We start from the raw sequence: 17,098 nt of genomic DNA, 5'->3' as shown, positions 1-17,098 counted from the left end.
GAAGAATATGCCCCCAAGACACCCACCATATATCTCCTAGGATAACAGGCCAATTGAGGAGCAATCTTCTTTGGTCTAATTTTTGGAAAAAGGCAAAAAAATGGGTGCACCCTAGGGTGTGATAGGGCTATTTGAGCTGACGGAGTATCAAGATGTGGGTTGTGATAATACTTGTGACTTTTTGACCATTATGCGAGTCTGCTTGATGTGCTATCGATTGACCAATTACAACGAAAATAAAATGGGGTCTTGAAAAAGACTCCAACATTCATGAGAATATGAAAAAGTTCTTTAAACAAGTATTCTTTTCATGGTATTATTCTCTTTGATGTGTTTTCTGTGTCCTTTTCTACATTTCACCAAATTGAAACATTTTAGAAAATACCAAAAACAAAGTGGAAGCTCAACCAAAGTTTTGTCAAGAACATCAACAAGATCAAATCCTTCAACAAAGTCAAATGTCAACATCAACGTCAATATCAAACCAAAACTTTTGCAAAATTCAAAGATGGAAAACATGGCATTCTCAAGTGATCTTCAATCCTAAACATGTAGTTCATGCATAAGTCCTTTAGTGTCATCATACCACACAAAGTTTTTGCACAAGTCCCCACATCACAAAAATAGTAGTCTTCAACCAAGTCACATCCACTCATATAGAATTCAGTATTGCATCAGAGTTTAAGAAACATACCTCAATTCATGGGTTTGAAAGGAGACGGTGAATTTCCATTTGAGCAACCCAATCTTGGGCCAAACAACGACCAATTAGAAATAATTGATAGTTTAGACAACCTTGCTTGGAAACTAAAAGTTGATTGTGCTCAATACGATATAGTTGAAACCATCATAGATAATGAGATCCAAAAATCGGTTCGTCTTGATGAAAAGTTGAGGAAAAATATAAAAAAGGCAGCTCAAAAGGAAGCCATCAGACAATTAGTTGAAAAAACCATACCAGAGTTTCTAAATCCTTGTTAGAGTTAAAGAAAAGTATCAATCATTCCTAGGTTCCATATAGTTTTCATTATAATCTTTAGCATATGGGTCTAAAAGGAAATGAAAAATTCCCATTTAAGAAACCGAATCTTGTGTCAAACAACGTTCAATTAGAAATAATTGATGAGTTAAACATACTTGCTGAGGAATTGATAGTTGATCAAGACCAATTTGACATAGTCCAGGCTGTCATAGATGAGGAAGTTCAAAAGTCAGTACAAATTGACATAGACCTCAAAAATCAAATCAAAGAAGAGGCACAATTTGAAGCGTTTCGGCAATACGTTGAAGATATCGTGTTTGAATTCAGAAATCCTTGATAGCAAGTATTCACTCATAGATTGCATTATTTGCATTTTAGTCTTTAGAAAGTCTTAGAAGCATACCTAGCTACATTTAGTCGAGTCTTGCATTTGCATTTTAGAGAGTCTTAAAGAGTCAAGATCACATTGGAATAACATTCATGCCATTAACACGTGCTCAAAAGGTGAAACATTAGATGGAACCTAACGATGACCCTTCGGTTAAGCTAACATGGAATATGAACTTGTCCACAAATCAACAAACACTAGGTCAGAGACCCGCAACCTTATCAACTAACACAAACAGGATGCCTTCCATTGATGAAATACAACAAAATCTGACAAAAGAAGAATTGGAAGCAGCCCAACAACGCTTATGATTCTCAATGCTCTCATCAATAATGATAAAGATAGATATCTTGCACTATTAGTCTAAAATGGGTCCAAATTACCTCCAGGGGTGGACATTTCAGCTATATTGCCGCTAGGTGTGACATTGAATCAAAATGTTCCTCAAGTACCTACCATTACACAGACTCAAGCAACACTTGCTACATAAACCCAGGGTGTACCTCAAAATACTTAAGCGAGTACAACTTCAGCACCGTCAATAGTTGCATCAACAAGTACTAATGTTACATCTCAGAAAATGCCTAGTGTAACAACGCAAGCTACAATAGCTCAAAACCCTACTTCAGCAAGTCTAACTCAACCTTCAGTTTCAAGCATATCCACCTATAAAGGCCAGAATGTGAATCAAGTAATAACTAGCTCAACTTAGTCTAATGTCAATGCTCAATTTGCATACTTTACACCACCTAGTGTGACTTATGGTACACAACTACATGGTCAGTCTACATTTCATAAAGCTCAAAGATACTCCAATACTATTCCTTTTGTGAGAAATACTCATCAAGTCAGTACACCATTGACATAGACAGAGATCTTGACTCAACAAATGGAGAATCTTCAAAAATAGATGACTAGTATGCAAATAGTCAACGATAAAAAGAGCTATACAATGGAGGACCTCCATCCATATCCTTTTGACAAAAAGTTATACATGCCACCTTTTCCCACGTATTTTGAAACTCCAAGGTTTGACAAATATAGAGGGAAGGGTGATCCTCGAGATCATATCAGAGAATTATTCATGACATGTATCGAGGTAGCCCTCGATGATACATACTTAATGAGGCTATTTTCTAAAAGTATTGGAGGGACAACATTATAATAGTTTTCACACCTCCCACCTAAGATTGCTTTGTGGGGTGAGCTAGCTGAGTTATTCATATCAAACTTTGCATTCAATATATATAATCTAGTTACCTTGATGGATTTATGTGCAACAAAGAAAAGGGAAGGAGAAACCTTCTCTACATTCTTGCAAAGATGGAGAGGTTTATACCATAGATGTCTTAGTCACATCCCTAAAGCTGAGCAAGTAGACATTTTCAATGAAAATCTTGTAGCTCGAATTAAGTATCCATAACAAATGCAATCCCTAAACAATTTTAATGACATCACGGAAAAATGCATCAAATGTGAAAGAGGCCTATTATAGAAAGGGATACTGAAAGACCACAAAGATAATGGGGCCAAACGCAAGTACAAATAATGAAAGGCCAAAATTTTGCCTAGGAGTAAGAATGTCACAAATTATGGAGTTATTAATGCCCATGTTGTAAACAAAGCTCAACCAACAATATCTCTACAAGGACTAGTTGATCTTGCTAGTAAGAATAAAACTCAAATAAACAACACCAATACACTGCAGTCAAGCAATCCAAGACCACCAAGGGAAGGCACACCTAAAAGAAGCTTTACACCCCTTTGTGAACCTATTTAACCGACACTCAAAAAACTGATACAAGGTAATGCCATAACTTTACCAGAAGATAGGCCCTATGAGCTAGGTCCATTTAAGCTCGCTTGGTGGAATGACAATTACTTCTGTCAATACCACCACAATAAAGATCACAAGACAACAAGTTGCTACAAACTGAAGAACCTCATACAAGATCTCATTGATCAAGGTGATATTACTATGGATGCTAGTAAGACACCAAACACAGATCATACCATTTTGAAGGATACCTTTGTCAAGCATGATAAAGGAAATGCTTCTAGTTCCAATGCACAAAACAATACTACCAATTATACTAATGTCATATTTGATTAGGCTATAAATGTACTCAGTGCAGGAGATGACATAGTGGCTATAATCACAATAAATCCCACAAGCAGAGATTGTGTTGTCATCACTAGAAGATCAAAGGTCACATTGCAAGGGGTACCTTCAAATCCCCCTTCAACAACTAGCAATTACAATATGGTGGATCAGTTGAAGCGAACTCCAGCTCAAATTTCATTATTTGAGTTACTGCGCATCTCACTAGCTCATAAGGTTGTCCTTGACAAAGCATTACAAGATTTATTTGTTGCCAGAGATATTGATGAGAACACATTCTAGTCCATGGTTGGAAACTTGGCAGCTTCAAAGGTCACATTCACTAAGCAGGATGTACCTACAGACCGACCCATGCATAATGATCCCTTACACTTGGAAGCTTTGATTGACTGATGTTATCTCGCCATTCATCCTTCATAGTAGGATTAAGTTACCCTACAAAATTTATTTGAGTCCTTATCTTTCTAAGAAATTCCCTGGTTCAATCCTTAATCTGTTTGTAAAATGTCTCTTAATCCATAAGCGCCAAGTTTTAATAGTCCATTTGAACTCTATGAACTCATTGAACCATTTTGAACGGGGTTCATAATGTTCATCTAGGTTCTGCCAGTTCTAGGTGTCTAAAGGGTTTTTCATGCTAACGTTCACTCAAAGTGTTTTGCAGCGGTTCTTTTTCATGGTCGTGTATGATGTCCTATATCTTCTTTTTCCTGGTCGCGATCCCTTTGAACTTAGTTCAAACGGTTCAGTGGTGTTCAACATGTTCAACGAAGTTCAAAAGACCAGCGACACTTAACAGGGTTAATCATTTCAAAAGGAAATTTTCTTGGCACCTTTTACACTTTGAGCTACCTTAACTCTCGTGAGGTCAGTTCAGATTGTTGATACGTGTTCAAGTCAGGTGGGTCCCAAGGGCTAAAAGATATGATGGCGCATTTATTACTAAGTATGTTGAAGATTGAACCATATCTCAGGTGACGTCAGCTGGTTGAGTTTTCAAGGCAGGTAATCATTTTTGCAACTTGACGGTTACTCCAAAAATGCTGCCATGTATTCAATGCACACGTGTGATGTCTAATCCTAATGCTCAACACATTTGAGTTGACAATTGGAATGAATACACTTAATAAGTTCATATCACTTCTTTTCTATAAGGTATGAAGTGCTTAATTTTTGAAAACTTGTTCTTTATTGTTGCGGAGTTCTTGGATAGAAGGTTTGTTTGCTAGTAGTCGTCTGATTGGTCTCAACTGTGAAGGTGAGTCCATTTCCTATCCTCTCTGGTGATTTTTACCTGCTTTTCCTCTCTCATAATAAAATTTGCTGGGAAAATAAGGGTTGTTGTTTATGAAATATGAAGTTCACATTGCACCTTTTTAGGAATATTTTTAGTCATGCATGCACAGAGCCCATAGTCAGCGATATAGACTTGAAGGGAGAAAATCTGGAAGTTTTAAAGAAAAGGGTGTTCAAAGGGATTGATGGTTCATTTGGTGTAGAAGTTATGAGTAGTGGTCTGATAGAAGCGATAACCTTTCCTCCTGCTATCCCTTGCCCAGAACTAGTTAGGGAATGTATTGTGAGGTATGATCCTATTTCTGAAACCATTAAGAGAGATAATGGTGAAACCCTCCTCACCATTAACCGAGAAGTTATTTCCTCCATTTTCAAGTTACTTGATTATCAGTTCTCAAACTTTTCTCCCACCCAATCAATTACTGAGTTTAATGCAGATAGAACTAGACACCAGAATAATGTAGCAAAGTACTGGTTGAAGGTTCCTCAGAGAGGTGGCTCCAGATTACCTAAGAATGCTAACAAGAACCACATGCTTTCCCACATCCATGATGTCATGTTACTGCTTCACCAAGTTAGAGGTTCAGCTGAGGCTTACAATTTCAATGATTGGATTTTCTGCTATGTACAACTGGTTCTGGAAGGAAAGCAGTATCTCGATTGGGTAGAGCTGATTGCCAATTCCATGAGGGAACAACTGAGCATGGCCGAATAGTTTAAGTAGAATTTCTTCATGTCCTCATATTTGATATATTTCTTGGCATGTGTGAGATAGTGGGAATACCTAGGCAGCTCACTGAGGGAGAGGTTTCTGTGTATGATTTTTACCCTATGTTACAAAAAGATAATGCTTTGCAAGACTTTAGGAGAGTACACAATGCCTTCCTGGGGGATTTGTGTTACGAGTTAAAGAACATGAAAAACAAGAGAATATCTGAGGATGCACAGGCATTAGTAAGGAGATTTGGTAGTTTCTTTGTTCAATTTCCTTGCTTTTGTTACATAAGGGTAGGCGGTTTTGAGGAAGAGCCTTTCAAGCTTCCTCGTTTTTGTTCGGACTGTTTTGTTCTGGCTGAAATATGTAGACAGTTGGCTACCATGATTAAGAAGGCCCAACCCAGGGATAGATGGGATGATCATTTTCCTATTCATTTGAGTATTTTATCCTGTAGTTCAATTTTGGATGCTTTAAGTATTGGAGGCGATTTGAAAAACTTCAATTTTCCACTGTATCATGAGAGAAAAGGTTTTGACAACAAAGGTTTTTCACGAAGTCTTGGTTTGATGCCGCACTTCCCAATCCCACACCTGGAGGACTTCTGGGAAGATTGTAAGGATGAGATTGAGGTGTTTAAAAAGGCAAACATGAGAATGGTTTTAGAATAGGTAGTTTCACTGCAGGTGAAACTTGACATAAGTGGGCTTGAAGAGGATTATCTGGAACTTTTTGAACCTGGATACTTAGACCAAGTTGAACTTGAAACAACCTGCATTAACTGGGATGTAGAAGAAGAGGATGACATACAACTTAAAACAAAGAGGGTCTTGGAAAGAACAACGGAATGTGTTAACAAGAAGAGAACAATGAAACTAGGCAACAAGATTAGCCCTGCAAGAGGTAGTGAGATTGCTCTACCCTCCCCAAAACATTTTTCTAACCCCACTTCTATGCCTATTCATGTAGGTAAAGATAAGAAGCCATCTTACACCAAGCACAAGCCCAATCCGGCTCTAGATTTTGTTGCTCCTTGATACACCAGGTCACGAAGTGCTGCGCAGAAGAGAATGGACCAGATCAAAGATATAGAGGCAAAGGACAAAATTCTTGATGCTCAGATTCTCAAGGTTGAAGATCTTGACAGCGACATTGTCAACACTATAGATTCTCATGCGGTCACCATAGCCATGACGCCGCCCCCTAAAGTGATCGGAGGAACAACTAGTTCGAGTACAACTCCTAAGTGGTTAACCACTTCAGTAAGCCATAAATGAAGTTTTATTCCCATAACCATCCCAATTCAAGACATGGTGGTTAAGTACATGAAGAAGGGTCCCAAACAAAAGAAGTTCAAAACGACTACCAGATTGGATAATGATGAAGGCATTGGAAAGTGGTTTGCTGAGATTGCTTCTTACAAGCCCAAAGATGAGAATAAGGAGGTACATGCGGAGGACTTTGAGATCACCAAAGTGGAGCTTGAGAACATGAGTAGGGATTTGGATAATAAATTTTTCCAAGTATTGGCTAAAAAGATGCTCACCAGGTCAGAAAAAGATGGACAGGAGAAAAGGGAGCTAAAGCGACATATCAAAATCCTTGCCCAATTCATTGATAGCATCGGTTGCTTTGGAGCACTTCCCATATCCCATGCTACAAAAATATTTGATCCTACTTCACCAGAAAACAAAAAGCTAATGAGTCAGGTTCAACGAGCTAAAAGCATCTGGTGCAGGAGCACCTAGCTTCATTCTTAGCTTCATTTTCATCTCAGGCTTGATTTTTGTTGTTTTAAGTTGGAAAGTTGTTTAGGATGTTTTTGAAGTTGTTCTAGGTTGTTTTGATGAGTTTTGAACTCATTATGGGGTTTTGGTTTCTTGTTTTCATCTTTTTGCTCAAAGTTGCCAGTTTGGTGTTGCCTGGCAAAATGATGGAAAAATGAGTTTTTTTTGTGGTTTTTGTTTTGAAAAGGTTTTAGACATGTTTTATGCTTTGGTTTAAGGTATGAGAAGTATTTTTAGGTGATGGTTAGTTTTGGAGGTCAATCTTGCATTTTCTAGGCACCAAAAGTTGTCATTTAGGCATCAAAATGTCAAAATTAAGTGCCCTTGGACATGTACTTGTCCGTACATGAGGTTAACCAACTTGGAGAGGTATTTAATCTCCTGTTTTAATAGTTGTAAGGGTTGATCATTCGAAGTGAAGAAGCATTTTGCAAATTTACACTAGTTTTGTTTGGTTTTCTCTAGTTTTTGGCTCCATGTGAACAATAGTCCATACACCAGTTGTACTTGGCTATACTGTTCTTGCATTTTCTGATTCTAATATTTTTTCTTAAATTTTTCCCTTTGGTGGCATCTGATTTTAGCAAGTTTTGAGTTTGTAGCAAAATTAATTGGATTTGGCAGTTTCACTGCCTTGTCTAGGAATTGGCAAGGATGCTTGACCAACTTGGCTTCTTGGAGTCCTAAAATGCTCATGGCTTCCCAAGAACCAGTTGGTCAACTTGTAGACTATGTAAATACATGTTTTGTTTACAAGAATGCAGGTATGAGGAGTTTTGTGGCCATTAAGCCCTAGGCAAGTGTGCCATTTGGCTAGGGTCTTGAAGGAATTTAATGCTTTGCTCTACTATAGCAAGTGCATTTAAAAGTTGAACAGACTTGCCTTGATGAATAATTTTGTATGCCAAGGCAAAGAGGCTTTCTAAGCCATGAGAAGAATGTTTTCATGTTTAGTTTTGGAAAATATTGTAAAAAATAGTGAGTCACTGTTTTAGAGTCTATTTTCTTGCATTAGCCTACTCTCCATCATACATTGGAGCTTGTAAGGTTGTTATACCTCCTTCTAATTGCTTGTGAACAAGAACAAGGAGTGTTCTTGATGTTAACTAAGGGTTTGAAGTTTCCAAGATCAATCAATGATCTTTGAGGCAAGACTTGAAATGCAAACTTGCTGTCACAGTCAATTAGGACCGAGTTTTACTTTTTCCTTGAAGTTATACATGTATTCTTCTCCTTCCAAATGACAGGTATGAAGGACAATAAGTCAAAAAAGATTGAGCCTTGTTAAGGAGCACTAAACAAACTTTTTGTGAGGAGTTCTAATAGTGAAAGTGTAGGTCACAGTGAACTACAAAAAAATAGTGAAAGACAAAGGGCAACAACAGTCGATTTGACAGTGAATTAATTCCATTTTGTAATTGCCTAATGCTTGTATGTAGGGCTAACATGAATCTTCTTTGCTTCTATATGGTAGACATGTTCACATGTTGAATGTAATTTTTTTTGTTTGCAAATGATGTGTTTAAAAGAGGCAATATTGGAAAAGTTGTAAAATGTTGCATTTTCCTTATAAGCAACTTTTTGTAAAAACTTGTTTTTCAAACTTTGAAGTGTAAATATTCTTATTTGTGGCCTAAATGGTCAGTAGTAGGGTGGCACTAAGGTCTCTTGTCAATATTGGAGGTTTATAGTTTGGATCTTGGTTTTTCACCATCAAAACCCTTCAAAACCCTCCTTTTTCACCCATTTTTGGGATAGTCATGGAGAAGGCTCGAGAGACCCTGAACCTTTATGAATCTTCAAGTATTCCCAAAAGGGTATCCAAAAATGTAAATCTTTTGTTCTGGAAGTCCATCGGTTGAACAGGGCGAGCACAAAACCCCTAATGGAGGGCTAATTGCCTAGTAGCCCGTTTTAGGCCTAAAACCAAGTTTTTGTCAAATCGGGTAAGCAAGTGAAGGTTGCAAAGCATGAAATCCAACAAAATAAGTTGAAACAGGTCAATCTAGCATGAATTCAACCTATTTGATGAGTTTGGCTTCATAAGATGGTTTTCGAGCCCTTGGAAGGATGTCATCAAACTAGGGAGTTGGAGCTTTTGAGTAGCCAAGAAGAGTTTGACATAGGGAGGTGGAGCAAGGTGAGTTGTTAGACTGCCTTTGATCTATTTGCACTTTGACCTTGGTGTTTACACCTTGAAAATAGTAAGGAACTTTTGCCAAGCAAACATACTAATCACCTAACAACCACCCAGCACTAGACCTCCCTATTAGCATCGCGGGGGCTGTGGAAAAATGGATTGAAGGAGTGATTAAAGATGGTGAAAAGTATATCACAAGCTCCAGGATGTTATATGATGAGATGCAGAGCCTCATCATAGAGATTCAGAACCAAATTTTGTCATGGGAAAAAGAAGAACATAAATGGGAAAATGTCTTGCCTATGCTCACCAAGATAGAAGAGTACGGGGCTGCCAAATTTTTAGCAGAAAACTCAATCAAGTTGGTAACTGATGAGTGCCAACTTTTCATATTGAAGAAGACTATAATGTGGCGGGTACTCACTTTCAAGTTTGTGATTTCCAATGCCAGGACTTCTGTTTATGAACTTCAGGACCTTCAATGCAGCTTGGTTAATGACAACAAAGTGGTTAACCCGGACCATGATTGGCAACTGGGGATTTGTGGACTGAACACGTCGGGTGCGATAAAAGATTTTAGGCTATACATGGAAAAAGTTAAGGCTAAAGGCAATTTCACTCCCAAATATATAACACAAGTTTCTTGGATCGAGTCCATGACATTTATCGGTAACGATCAGTTACTGAAGCATGCCGAGAAAATGGTGAAGCACAGATGGGACAAAGAAGCCACAAAAGCAAAAATCAATGCCATGAAAAATCCAGGAACTTGCAACCGCCCTAGATGCCCAGGAAAGCGGAGGAGAGGATGATGATGGAAAAGAAGCATGGCATATTGATAGTGCTCTGTTTATTTTTATCTATTTTTCATGATCTTGCAAATGACTTCGGGACATCTATCCCTAAAATACTCTGTTCATTTTTATAACTATTTTAGAGGAGGTCGATTTTTAAGGGAGACCTCCTCTATTCTTTAAGCTATAAATTAGATGAAGATAGATAGAATAGGGGTTAGAATAAGTGACTAGATTTTGGTTTTTTTTTTAAAGTTCAGTTTTTGTTGGAAAAGAGGTCATCGGTTTTGTTTTAAATGACTGTGATTACCTTTCTGATGATGGATGTCGTTATTAATCTGGGGCTGCTTTCTATGTGATTTTAAAAGATATGTGTTCGGAAAGAGATTTTATTTCTCTTACCTGTTTTTAAGAAATGTTGAATTGGTGTTTCTGAACTTTGTTTCAATCACCACTATTTTTCATGTTGAAGCTTTTTGAAGAATATATTACCTGAGATATTTGTAAACTGATAGCCCCTCATCTAAGAATGAAGTAGGCAGCCTTATGTGCTTTCAGGTTAAAAACATTCCATTTTAAATTTAATTAGATTATTCCTCGAATAACAAATAGAGGGAGCTGTACCTATCAAAAATTCAGAGGGAACTGGTGTGTGTCACACTTACCCAACTGTTCAGTTGAACATTTGTCTTTCAAAGAAGGCGACAGGGTTTGAAACAATTTAATTTAAAGAAAGGGAAAAACCTGTTCACTAACAACCAAAAGAAAGTTCGAAGAGTACTTATAGATGGTGGAGCTAGCCTTAACATATGCACATTACATTTGATGAAAGCTTTAGGATATTTTAAACATTATATTGATTCTACCAAGCTTATGATGACGAGGAACACCCTTCTAAGGGTGTAGTGACTTTGTGAGTACAAATAGGACCAGTTACAATAGACACCACCTTTCAAGTGCTAGACAGAGAATTGGGGTACAATATGCTTTAGGCCGCCCATGGATACATACCATGCAAGTAGTACCATCAAATTTTCACCAATAAATGAAGTTCCCATACAATGGCATTGAGATCATCGTCCATGGTGACCCAAACCCTTTTCAACCCTACAATTATTTAAGGGCAAGCACAGATAATCAAGTACCAAACAATCAGGCAACTCCACTTCACTTCCAAATGAAATCATTATCAATAAGAGAAATAGAGAAAAATACACCTACCACATCTTCTTTTATGATAAAGGGAAGTTGGTTGTGGGGAATATTCCATTTCGAGTACCTCGAATAGCAAACAATCATCTCTTTCTCCCAGGTCTTTTGGGAAGCCTCAAAACATAGTAATGAAACAAGATAAAGGAAAAGAGATAGTGAAGTATTCAGATTCATGCTCTTTCATTAGATAGGGAGACTTACAAGAAGAATCTCTAAATGAAGATGTCAATCACTAGATATATAGAGAATAAGATGACATGGCAATACCCAGGTTACCTCTAGACTAGTATGGAAATGACTTCAAGTTGCTACAAAAACATGGGTACGATGGTACTACAAGATTGGGATTATAGAAGCAAGGTGGATTAGATCCTATGCTACCACATGAAAACCTAAAGAATTAAGGGCTAGGATATAAACATGTACCAAAGATAACCGAGGCAAGGCAAAATACACTAGATATACTGAACAAACCTAGGTTACTCTTAGAGTACATACCTCAGAATCCATTATCAACACAAGTATTTCCCTCTTCATGTCACAGAAGTAGGAGAGCACCAACATCTCCTAGTATGGAATCATATGGTGAAGATATGAGGCAACTTCTACAAGAAACTAACACGAAATCATCTAGAAATACAGTACCAAAAACATCCAAAAAAACAAACATGGTAACAGATACATGCTTAGCACCAATAAATGAGCCTAATCCTTGGTTGTTGTCAATAACTTTTCCAAGGGAAACAATTCCAGCTCCTCCATTTGTATCAGATGAAGAATGATTGCAATGACTAATACCAGGATTAAGAAGGGTATCCACAATACAAAGGAGGTCCACTAATAAAACTCAACTAGAAGAACAAGAGGAGATGAGTGACACAACCTCATAAAGTGAAACATACATAGAAAGTGTGACATAATCTCATGAATATGAATTCCCATCTGATAATGATGACAACCCACAAGCAATTTATGACAAGGACATATCAGGTCATCCAAATAGTCAAGTATGCATGTTATTAAGATCTTCTACGACATAAGGGTACAATGACCTACCCCTTATACATCCATATTTGATTGAATGGGGGCAAAAAGAAAATCCACAATTAGATTAGCTTCAAAATGGTGAAGTCATAGCTAAATTCTTGGGTGCAAGGGACAAACTCCCTTATGATGACCACAAAGTTGGTTTTGCAATAGATTTGGACAGGACTACATATTTTGGAGAAGAAAGGACCTCTTCCAATCTGGACAATTATAATGAAGCATAACACATTTCTGATAACAGAATGGACACTCTTCCTATTGATAAAGAATAATCAACATTATTCGTAGAAGAAACCAAAGAAATCAACATCAGTGATGCCGAAAAAATTCATAATATACACCTAGCAAAGTCCCTAAATCCAACAGAAAAAGAGAAGTTTATCCAATTCTTTAAGCAAAGACCTATCAATTTCACATGGTCTTATGAAGATATGACAGAGTTAGATCTAGAATTGGTCTTATATCATTTGCCATTGTAGACACCTAAAATTGTCCTGTCTAATTAAATAAATACTTTATTTATTTAATTATTTTAGCCTAATTCTTCTATTAATTGAATAAATCTTTATTTATTTAATTCATTCATTTATCCTCTTCTAGCCTTATTTCTCATTTAAATAAATACTTTTATTTATTTAAATTATCCTTTTCTCTAAATTAAATAAATACTTTTATTTATTTAATTGATCCCACTTCCTCTATTAATTAAATAAATCTTTATTTATTTAATTAATTCATTATCCTTTTCTACCCATGACACATGTCATTCATCTCTTAATTCCTACACTACCTACCCTCTCATTATTTTCTTATTTTCTCTACCTACCCTCTAATCATAGCCGACCATTTATCTTTTACACCTCTCAATCTTATCCCTCCATTTCTTATAGTGTCTTCTATATAAGGAGATGCTTCCTCCATTATCAACCCTAATGAGTTGAACCCCGCTAACTACTCGACTACGCTTTCAAACTTTCATATGCGATCAAGCCTACTTGCAACCACATTTTTGTTCTTTATTGAGCTCTTGTGCACACATAAAATCTGAGAGCAAATATATCAAGCAAGATCAATGGACATAGGAAGAATGGAGATTCAAACCCTATTGGACATGTGATGGTATAATCTTTGTGATTTCATTTGATTTGCATTGTCTTAGGTAATCTTCATATGTTATTGTGGATCTTTGTTTTTGTTAGGCTAGGGTTTTGTGGTTGAATTCATTGAGCCTTTCAATATTATTGTTTCTACTTTTCACCATAAACATTTTGGCACACCCGGTGGGACTCTTGTCCCTTTTGCATTTAACATCTTTTGTTGCAGATTTTGTGTTTTTGAAGTTGTAGATCTGACATTTCTGACAACATTTTGACATTTTTGCGTCTGAGTACCTTCGGATCGCGTTTTTGAATTTTTTGCCATGTCTGTGACATCTCGAATCGCGTCTGCGCCTTCGACATTATTTTATTTATTGTGCAGATTCCAGGAAATGCATCTGTGTTCCCTATTCATGTCTGTGAGGTTTCCAGACGTGCCTGTGTTTGGGAGCTGCGTCTATGTTCGGGAGCCGCGTCTATGTTGGATGTAACCACGTTTGCGTATTTATATAGCATTTGTGTTAATTATAAGTGCATCTATGTTCAGTTGTTGCATTTTGGCTTCTTTGATTCGGTTTTTCATCATTTGGATTTCAGATCTGGTTTATATTGAGCCAACATCTTCAGATCTAACAAAATTGGTGCAGCGTGTCTTGAAAGCAAAATTGTTTTGTCGAAGGCCCCTATTTCACAAAGTCTTTTGGATCTAAAATTTACCTAACTTGTGTGCTTGTAGGAAGGGGTGATCATTTGAAACAATCCAAACTACTAATAGATCTTTGTTGCAGGACCTTAGCAAGGATTTTTGATCTTTATTGTGTGTCTTGTTTTCATAGACAAACAAACACTTTAATTGGTGCACTAAAATTGAATTAGTGTCTTGGGTAATAGGCTCTTTTTGTTTAATCTTTAGAGGGCCTGTCTCCCCGTGTGGTCATTAGGACTACTAGTGAGGAGAGAACGACCCAAGTGGTAGCGAGGAAAACCCACCTCTTTTGAACCACTATAAACAACTGTATTCACGGTGAAAACTATGGATAATGTGTGCTGATTAGTTCATACCGACACTATGTCTCCCCATAAACCCGTTTGATCAAATTTATTTCATCAGTTGTAGGGCGCAACCCCTACCGGCTGGGAGCCTTCTGTATTTACAAAGCTAAAAGTACCGCATGTATGGCCACATGAGCAGATGCCCTTACTAGCACCTTTTTGTTTTAGAAGCCAAAATCCTTCTAGTTGTTGGGGCAGGAGGTCGGACCTTTGGAGCGACCCACACACATACGGTTCTTAGTAGAGATATAAAGTTCACCACGGGGAGTTTTCGTGGGGACTAATGCTTGGCTACCCCGAGAAGTGAGTGCCAAGGGTGGAGCTAGTGGGGTCAAGCATCTAAGTATCTACTCTGAATAGCGTAGCCTCATGTGGGAATCAACAATTATTGTCCTGGCCAACCATAAGAATTGTGCTTGTCTTATTTTGAACAATCAAACATTCAAGACCAAACATTAAAACATTGTGTCTTTTGTGTCTTCAAGTGTATGCAAAACAATTTTACATCAAACAACACACTTTTCTTTGAGTCATTTTGAGTCTAAACACTTGCAAACATTGAGTCCTCATCAACATTGTGTCCTCTTATCACGTAAAACAATCAAACATTCAGATTTGGTCACAACAAGTCACTGCACAGATTAGAAAAATTGCACAAAGTTTTCAGAAATGCGCCTGTGTCTGACAGAACCGCGTCTGTGTCTTCTGACCACATCTGTGAAGGGCAAAAATGCATCTGTGTCCTTTGAGAAACATTGTACTTACAACATCTTAGAAACACTTATGTGTCGGACAGAATCACGTCTGTGTCATTTAAGCGCATCTGTGAAGTATACAGGCATGTCTGTGTTCAGAATTGAAAAACTTTTACAATCCAGCAAACAAGAACAGTTAGTTTCAGACTTATTGAGCTTCCTAGGTTATCTCTCTCGGTTTTCATCTAGTATTCAACCTGTTTTTGGGTCTCACAAAGTCCATCATTGCTTTACACCTTGCATTACATTCACATTTGTCTAAACTTGAGTCAAAAGGTCACTTGCTTGTCCTCATCATAATTTGTCAACACATTTCATACAACAACATTTTGCTAAGTGGTCCCTCATCAAGGTCTATCACCTTTGGGTCTCATTTGGTCTTACTTAGAGTCAAGGTCAACTTACCTCATCAAGAGAAACTATCATCTCTTTGGAAGTCACACCTACTTTACTACATACATACTTGGTCTTACACTTTGGACATTGCAAGTAAACCTCAGATTCATTTACATTCCATCCAACTCTTGGTCTTCCACACTCTTTCCATTTTCATCTAGTCTCCCACATCTTGGTCAATACCTAGTTCATGGTTGAAACCCATTCCCAAAAATCTAGGAGAGAAGCTAAAGAGGCTCAAGAGTCCGCAAACATGAGTTCCTATGAGTATGACAATGATATCTTTTTCAATTTTGATCATACTACATTACCTGACATGGATGCTTATAGAAACATTCCAAATGTTGAGAACATGGATACTATAAACAACAATGGTACACACAATGACAATATGGACAACTTTTCCATACATTCAGCAGAAGTGGAAGACTCCATTATGGATCCCCGTTTCAATCGATTGGTTGAGGAAATAATGAGGAGAGATAGACAAAACTTCTTACAAGCGATGGCACAAAGTGGAGCCAAGATCCCTCATGATTTTGACATGTCTCAAATAATGGAAAATCGACCTTTGCAACAAACTCACTCCAACATGGATCAAAGAAGGCCTAATAGTGGGGGCAATAGAGGATCACATCTTGTGCCTGAATCACCATCATATTTGTTTCAAAAACTAGAGGTTGCATACACACATGGTCAAGAATATGATACTAATCTTTGCAGACCATTATGGAAGTCTTATGCAGAAAAATATACTCAATCACATGCTAATACTAAAGACCTACCACCAAAGCAATTGGATATCCAAAGGCATGATCAAAATTTGGACACAAGGAATCCCCGTGTCAAATTCTGGGGCAACACACTAGAACAAACTCATGACATTCTGGTAGAGTATGGTATACATGGAAAAATCAGATATTCCGTTTCTCATCATGACTCTATACCAAGTGGTCCTTATACGCAACATCACTATAGACCTCCTCCATATGAACATGTGTATGATCAATATCATCCATATATGCAACATGCTCCTCCTCCACTCGGTGGTTCAGGCATGGGGTATGGTCCAAGAAGTTGGTCTCCACCTAAAAATAATTTGGAACAACAAATCAAGGACTTACAAAAGAAAATGGAGGACATAAATACACCAAAGCCAACTTACACAATGAGAGATATATGTCCCTATCCATTTGACAAAAGCATTCTAATGCCTCCTTTTCCTACACATTTCGTGACACCTAAGTTCGATAAGTACAGAGGAAAAGGGGATCCTAAGGCACATATAAGACAATTTTTCACAGCTTGCATTGA

Source organism: Cryptomeria japonica, chromosome 7 (assembly GCF_030272615.1).
Source record: "Cryptomeria japonica chromosome 7, Sugi_1.0, whole genome shotgun sequence".
NCBI lineage: Eukaryota > Viridiplantae > Streptophyta > Pinopsida > Cupressales > Cupressaceae > Cryptomeria > Cryptomeria japonica.
The sequence above is the reverse complement of the archived record's forward strand: the minus strand, read 5'-3'. Positions refer to the sequence as shown.